The sequence below is a fragment of the Arachis duranensis genome, chromosome 3, assembly GCF_000817695.3.
Source record: "Arachis duranensis cultivar V14167 chromosome 3, aradu.V14167.gnm2.J7QH, whole genome shotgun sequence".
Lineage (NCBI taxonomy): Eukaryota > Viridiplantae > Streptophyta > Magnoliopsida > Fabales > Fabaceae > Arachis > Arachis duranensis.
Genome location: NC_029774.3, coordinates 103,793,210 through 103,800,608, shown reverse-complemented (window position 1 = coordinate 103,800,608; position 7,399 = coordinate 103,793,210).

The window sequence follows — 7,399 nt, the reverse complement described above, 5'->3', positions numbered from 1 at the left end:
TCCACCACCTCCATGGACTTTCCTGTTAGAGTGCCTATGTTCCATGTCCCAAATCTCAACCTTTTGTCGCTTCGACCTTTACCTTTTCCTTTGTGAACTAGCTTATTTACCCTCGTCCGTTCACGAAAACGCGAGAACCCTTGCTCATTTAACACTACATCCGGGCACCGATGCAGCGGCTCTTGCTTTGACACCGTACTCGAGCCATACGGCGCGTTACTTCCGGGTAATGACCTAGCTTTAGCGCAATAATGTCTTTGATTCATGTCATGGGGGGTTCGGCTATATTTTTACGTTGGTTGCCGAAGACCTAACACAACCCTCCTCCTTTATCCGGGCTTGGGACCGGCTATGTACCGCAAGTGTAACATAGGCGGAGTTAGAACTAAGAATAAAACAAAACAAAATAAAATTAAGACTGAAAAAGAACGATCATACCATGGTGGATTGTCTCCCACCTAGCACTTTTAGTTATAGTCCTTAAGTTGGACATTTGGTGAGCTCCTTGTCATGGAGGCTTGTGCTTGAACTCATCCAGGAATCCGCACCAATGTTTGGAATTCCAATATCCTTTGAGATCCCACACTAGCTGCATAAAGCCTTCAAGCAAGTTAAAGCAAGTGACAAGGCCCCAAGAGTGTTGACTGCTACAATGAATTCTGGGGTCCCCAACCTTGCTTTTGCACCCGTCTTCTTGTTGACCATCTTTGTTCTAACCAGGTGGTAAGCAATCCGAATTCTCACTGAGGCATCTAAACAGCTTCCTAGACCCATACAATTTAGTATTCTTCAAACCGTGATAATTCAGCCGTGAGCTTCCTACCACAATGAACCTAGCATTGTGTTGCCAACCACTAACCATCTCCCTCTTACTCTTATAGCCACAAAGAGCTCTAAGCTGCCCATCTGTCTCAAGCAAAGCATATTCAAGTAGGCTAATTAAGCTTAGAGATGAAAGATTTACCCACTTTTATGAAGGAATGGATGGTGATGGCTTTGTAGGAGAGGTCTCCAACAACTTTGGCAAGGTGATTTCAAGCTCCATTCCCTTTTGCTCTTCCTTGATAACTTCCACCTCTTTGCAAGCTTCTTCAATTTCAACCTCTTCCTCTTGGTAGCTTTCTTCCAATTCGATCTCTTCTTCATTGTTCACCAAGGGCATAGGAGGTTGTGCTTCTTCTTCTTTAATCTCCATGTCAAGTCCAATGGGAGAGGATTCAAATGTAGATAAGAATTTATCAATGATTGAATCAATCTCTTGATTATCCCCTTCAAAGTCTTCAACTATGATATGCCTTGGAGGTTGTACACCCTCCTCAACATCAAATTCAAACTCCTTAGAATGGGGCTCTATGACTGGGCTTTCCCATGGACGTTCCACATCTCCTAAGTCTTCGACCATTTCTTCCTCTTCAATGATTACGGCTTCCTCCAATTATTCCAATACAAAGTCATGCTGCTCACTGTCCACCGGAGTTTCTAGCTTCTCCTTCATGCTGCGTTCTTCAGTAGATTCTCCACATGAAGCCATGGGAGTTCCTTGAGTGTCCAAACGTTAGGATGCTAACCGATTTATCGCTTGCCCCAGTTGATGAAGAGTTGCATGAAATTGATCCGTTGTTCTTTGAGATGATCATTTGATTCTCGTTTCACTTGGATGTCATAAGTAGGACCATAAGGCTCTTGGATTGATGGATATAGATATGGTACATATGGAGGTGGTGGTTCTTGGGAGTAACTGGGTTGGAATTGGGGTGGTTCTATATATGGTTCATATGGTGGTTGGTGTGGTGGATAAGGGTTAGGGTCATATGGGGGTGTTTGGTGTAAAGGGACTTGTGAGTATGGTGATTCAAAGGTATGTTGGGGAGATAGTTCATAAGCATATGGTGGGGCTTGTTGGTAACTATAAGGGGGTCCACCATATTCATCATCTTGGTACGCTCCCTGGAATGGCTCTTGACCATAGTAATTTGGTGGAGGTGGGTTGTCACGAAAGGGTCCACCATAACTATTGTCTTGGTATGCATCACAGAATGGTTGTTGGTTATAGCGCATTGGAGGGGGTTATTGTCAAGAGGGTTGATCAAATCCTTGTGGCTCCTCCCATCTTTGATTCCTCTAACCTTGATGCCTGTTCTCATTATAGCTTCCATTCCTTACAACAACATTGGAACCAGACTTGAAACCAGAGGGGTGAGAATTCATAGTAGCTAAAGATAATAAAAACTAATAAAAATTAATGAAAATAGACTCATAAAACTAGAAACACTAACAAAGAAATGAAAAAGCAAATATTTACAATAACCAATAATAAGGCACGCGTTTGCAATTCCCCAGCAACGGCGCCATTTTGACGAACGGATTCTTGTGTGGTCTAGAATTTTCACGAATAAGTTCATGTTGTAAGTATAGCTTCTAAACCAACAAAAATCCTTTCGTACAAAAAACTTGTTTGTCACTAAAGCAAACCCAATAAAATTTATAACCGAAGTATTGAAACCTCGGGTCGTCTCTCAAGAAATTGCAGGGAAGTATGATTTATTATTGGTTATGGAAAAGTATCTTTTTGAGTTTTTAAAATAGGGAACAAGGAAATAAATTAACAATAAAGTAAATTAATTATCATGAAAGCCATTGCAAGGTATAAGAATTTGAAATCCCATCCTAGTTATCCTTATCAGGTGTGATGAGAATTATTTATTGCTCCCACTTAGTTAACCCTTACTAAATAAAGGAAAGTCAAGTGGACTAATCAATTTGATTCCTCAAGTCCTAGTCAACTCCTATGAAAAGACTAGCTTTAGAGGGATCCAAATCAATAAGCAAATTCCAATTTTCAATCAACAACTAAGTTTGATAACTCAAGTGTCACCAATTACTCAACCAAAGCAAAGGGGGAAAATCTAAGTTAAATTGGAAGCATCAATAACATATGAAATTGAAGAAAGCAATCTTAAATTTGAAATACATCAATGTGTATTAAATAAGAAAATCAATCCTAACATGGAGTTCATAAACCAATATTAACAAACTAAAATAACAGAATAAATAAAAGTAGAAGAGAAATTAAAGTAAAGGAACATTGAACCTGGAATGAAGAAGAAGTGAAATCCTAAATCCTAAATCCTAATAGAGAGGAGAGAACCTCTCTCTCTTTAGAAAACTACATCTAAAACCTAAAATTGTGAATAATGAATGTTGTTTTCATGTTGTCCCTTGAATGGATGCATTACCCCACTTTATAGCCTCTAATATGTGTTTTCTGGGCTTGGATTTGTGCCGAAAAGGAGTCCAGAAATTGCTGGGGACATTTTTTGCAATTTTCTGCACGTAGCGTCCATCATGCGTGCACGTGGGTCCCGCGTGTGCGTCATTTGGAAGTTTTTCTTGTCACGCATACGCGTCAGTCACGCGTACGTGTCGCTTGTGCTTTGCGCTAGGCATGCATTCGCGTCATCCACGCCTACGCATCGCTAGGATTCTGCGCGAGTCACGTGTCCGCATCATCCATGCGTGCACGTCACTGCCATTTCCTTCAAAACTTCATTTTCGCGCGTTCCTTCCACTTTTGCATGTTTCCTTCCTGTTCTCTAAGCCATTCCTACCCCGTAATCTCTGAAAACACTTACCACACATATCACGGCATCAAATGGTAATAAGAGAGGATTTAAACATAGCAAATTTAAGGCCAAAGAAGCATGTTCTCAATGATAGCACAAAGTTAGGAAGGGAAAATGTAAAACCATGCAAATAGTATGAATAAGTGTGCAAAGGCTTGATAAAAACCACTCAAATTAGCACAAGATAAACCATAAAATAGTGGTTTATCAACATCAATAAATCAGATGCTGCCACACGAAGGAATCTAGACCTCACGTTCAGGCCTAAATCTATGTTTCAGGTAACCCCCGAAATAGTTCGGTTGGGCCTTTGGGCCCGTCTTGGGCCCGATTCACTTGGTTCAGCCAATTTGTCCCAATTTTGGGCCAAAAGCTTTAAAATTAGTGTCAAAATTCATGTTTTAATTAATTCTACCTCATTAAACTATAAAATTAAATTTTCTAATTTTTTAGATTAATAATTAATTTATTAGCTAATTATTCACTAATTACTTGGAGTTTACACTATTCCACTTCCATTGTGGAATCTCAAGAGGTTACAACATCCCGAATGGCCTTTGATGATCAATCTTCATCTTCTGACACGTCAAATACTTGGATACATACTCTGCTATGTCGTTCTTCATTCTGGGCCACCAGAACATCACTTTTAAGTCGTGATACATTTTTGTGGTTCAGAGGTGAATCGAGAACTTGCTCTTATGAGCATTTGTCAAAACTTTCTGTCTCAGATCTTCTATATTAAGCACACATATCCTCTCTTTGTATCTCCAAACTTCCTCTCTATCTTGGGTAACCTCTCCTTGCTCCTTCTGTCCAATCACTTGCAGCATTTTTCGCTACTCCTCATCATCCTGTTGGCTTTCTAAATCTCATCCTTGAAGTTTCTAGAGATATACAACTGGTTCAAGCATACATCCCCAACCGCCTCTCCAACACCCAAGATCCACAAACTTACTCAACAACTCTTCTTCTTTAATTATTATCCAAGCAATGCTTAGAGTTTTTTTGCTTAATGCATCCACCACCACATTAGTTTTTCCTAGGTGATCGTTCAACTCAAAATTATAATCTTTCAGCAACTCCATCCACCTCCTTTGTCACATATTAAGTTTCCTCTGATCAAAGAGGTACTTCAGGCTCTTATGTTCAGAGAAAATGTGGAATTTCACTCTATAGAGGTAGTGTCTCCATACCTTTAAGGCTAACATAACCGGAGCAAATTCTAAGTCGTGTGTCGAATAGTTTACTTTGTGCGGCCTTAGCTGTCGCGGAGCATAAGCCACAACATTCTAATGTTGCATCAAAACACATCTTAAACCTTTCAATGAAGCATCACAATAAACCTCAAATGGCTCATGGGGTTTAGGCAACACAAGTACTGGAGATATAGGTAATCTCTCTTTTAGAGTTTGGAAAACTCTTCTCTCAGTCGGACGTCCACGCAAAAGGAGTATCCTTAAGAGTCAATTTATTCATCAGCAATGCATTCTGTGAGAAACAAAGCTTCACAACTTCTCATGATGTCGCATACTTACAATTTCGTCTTTCGCGTCCACAAGTCATGTTCTAAGGAACTAACGTCTCAATGGTTACATCTAGGAATCGCACGCGATAACGAAATAGGCTCAAGTTTATTTCAAAGGATACTAAACTCAAAAGAGAACAAACAACATGAATGGTTTTCGCAAAAAATCAAAATGATACCTCGTATTGCGATCAAGCAATGTCGTAGAAAAATAACGAAATGCACCAAAAAGAGAATTAAAGTGCATCTCAAGAAAGGAATCTAAGTCAAAAATCCTAGATAGAGAGAACAAGGCATATCAAATCAAATAAGTCTCAACTGATTTTAACAAAATACAAGTTCACAAAGGAAGGCAACTCAACTCAACAGCAAGTTTCCAAGGATTCAAGGACCGCTTGATTGTACCAAAACAAGCTAAGGATCACCTCGAAAGGTACAAGATTCATGCATGGATATATGCGAGTAAAGAATGGGATTAAGAAGATGATCAAATTATTTTCCAAGAAGAAATCCAAGACAAAAACTTCAATGCACGTTTAAAAAAAAGGCAGATCAAGTCACAAAGATTTATTGACATAATTCTCTCCTGAAATTACGCTTAACCACCATTAAAATTTTCCTCGAATCTAACCAATATATCATACCAGGTATTCCAAAATCCTCAACATCTACTAAGAACCAGTTGTTTCATCAATTCACCAATACCTTGAATTTGAGAGTCAGATCTAGCAACATCAACCCAGTCTTATTATTGAGCTCGACCGGCATCTTGAGCCCTCCTACGAGGACAATCTATAGCCTTATGCCCTAGTAACCCGCACTTGAAACACCTCAACTCATCTAAATATGTCCGCTCCTACTTTCCCTTTTCATTTTCGTGGTGGTTGTCATTCCTTCGATAATTATTCAGACCTTGAGGATGTGGAGGGACGTAGCCATTTCTTTTGAAATTATGGCTCCTTGGTGTAAAGCTCCTACCTTGTCTCTTTCTGTAAGATTCTTGGCTGTCACTTTTAGCCAAAGTAATCTTCCTCGAGCACTCTTCTGCCACTTGACTCTTGTTGACCAACTCTAAAATGATCCCTATCTCCATTGGTACTACGGTACTCAGAATATCACCACCACGACCATGTCTATTACCACCTTCATTGCCAGTTCCAACTTGTTATTCCATCCTATCCACCGCTCGGTTGGTTGCAGTAGTAGCAGTATTAATGGTCGTAGCCATAGTCTCCATTGCACCTATGAATTCAGTCAGACTACTGATGAGCGGATAATTTATACGCTTTTTGGCATTGTTTTTAGGTAGTTTTTAGTAAGTTCAAGCTACTTTTAGGGATGTTTTCATTAGTTTTTATGTTAAATTCACATTTCTGGACTTTACTACGAGTTTGTGTGTTTTTTTGTGATTTCAGGTAATTTCTGGCTGAAATTGAGGGACTTGAGCAAAACTCTGAAAAAGGCTGACAAAAAGACTGCTGATGTTGTTGGAATCTGACCTCCCTACATTCGAAATGAATTTTCTGGAGCTACAGAACTCCAAATAGCGCGCTCTTAACGGCGTTGCAAATTAGACATCCATAGCTTTCCAGCAATATATAATAGTCCATACTTTATTTGGAAATTGACGACGTAACATGGCGTTGAAACGCCAAGTACATGCTGCTGTCTGTAGTTAAACGCCAGAAACACGTCATGACCCGGAGTTGAACGCCCAAAACACGTTATAACTTGGCGTTCAACTCCAAGAAAAGCCTCAGCTCGTGGATAGATCAAGCTCAACCCAAACATATACCAAGTGGGCCCCGGAAGTGGATTTATGCATCAATTACTTACTCATGTAAACCCTAGTAGCTAGTTTAGTATAAATAAGACTTTTTACTAGTGTATTAGTCATCTTTGACCATTCGGTCTTTTGATCACATTCATGGGGGCTGGCCATTTGGCCATGCCTGAACCTTTCACTTATGTATTTTCAACGGTGGAGTTTCTGCACACCATAGATTAAGAGTGTGGAGCTCTGCTGTACCTCAAGTTTCAATACAATTATTATTACTTTCTATTCAATTCTCTTTTATTCTTATTCCAAGATATACGTTGCACAACACTTTGATGAATGTGATGATCCGTGACACTCATCATCATTCTCACCTATGAACGCGCATGATTGATAACCACTTCCGTTCTACTCTAGGCCGGGCGCATATCTCTTAGATTCCCCAACAGAATCTTCGTGGTATAAGCTAGA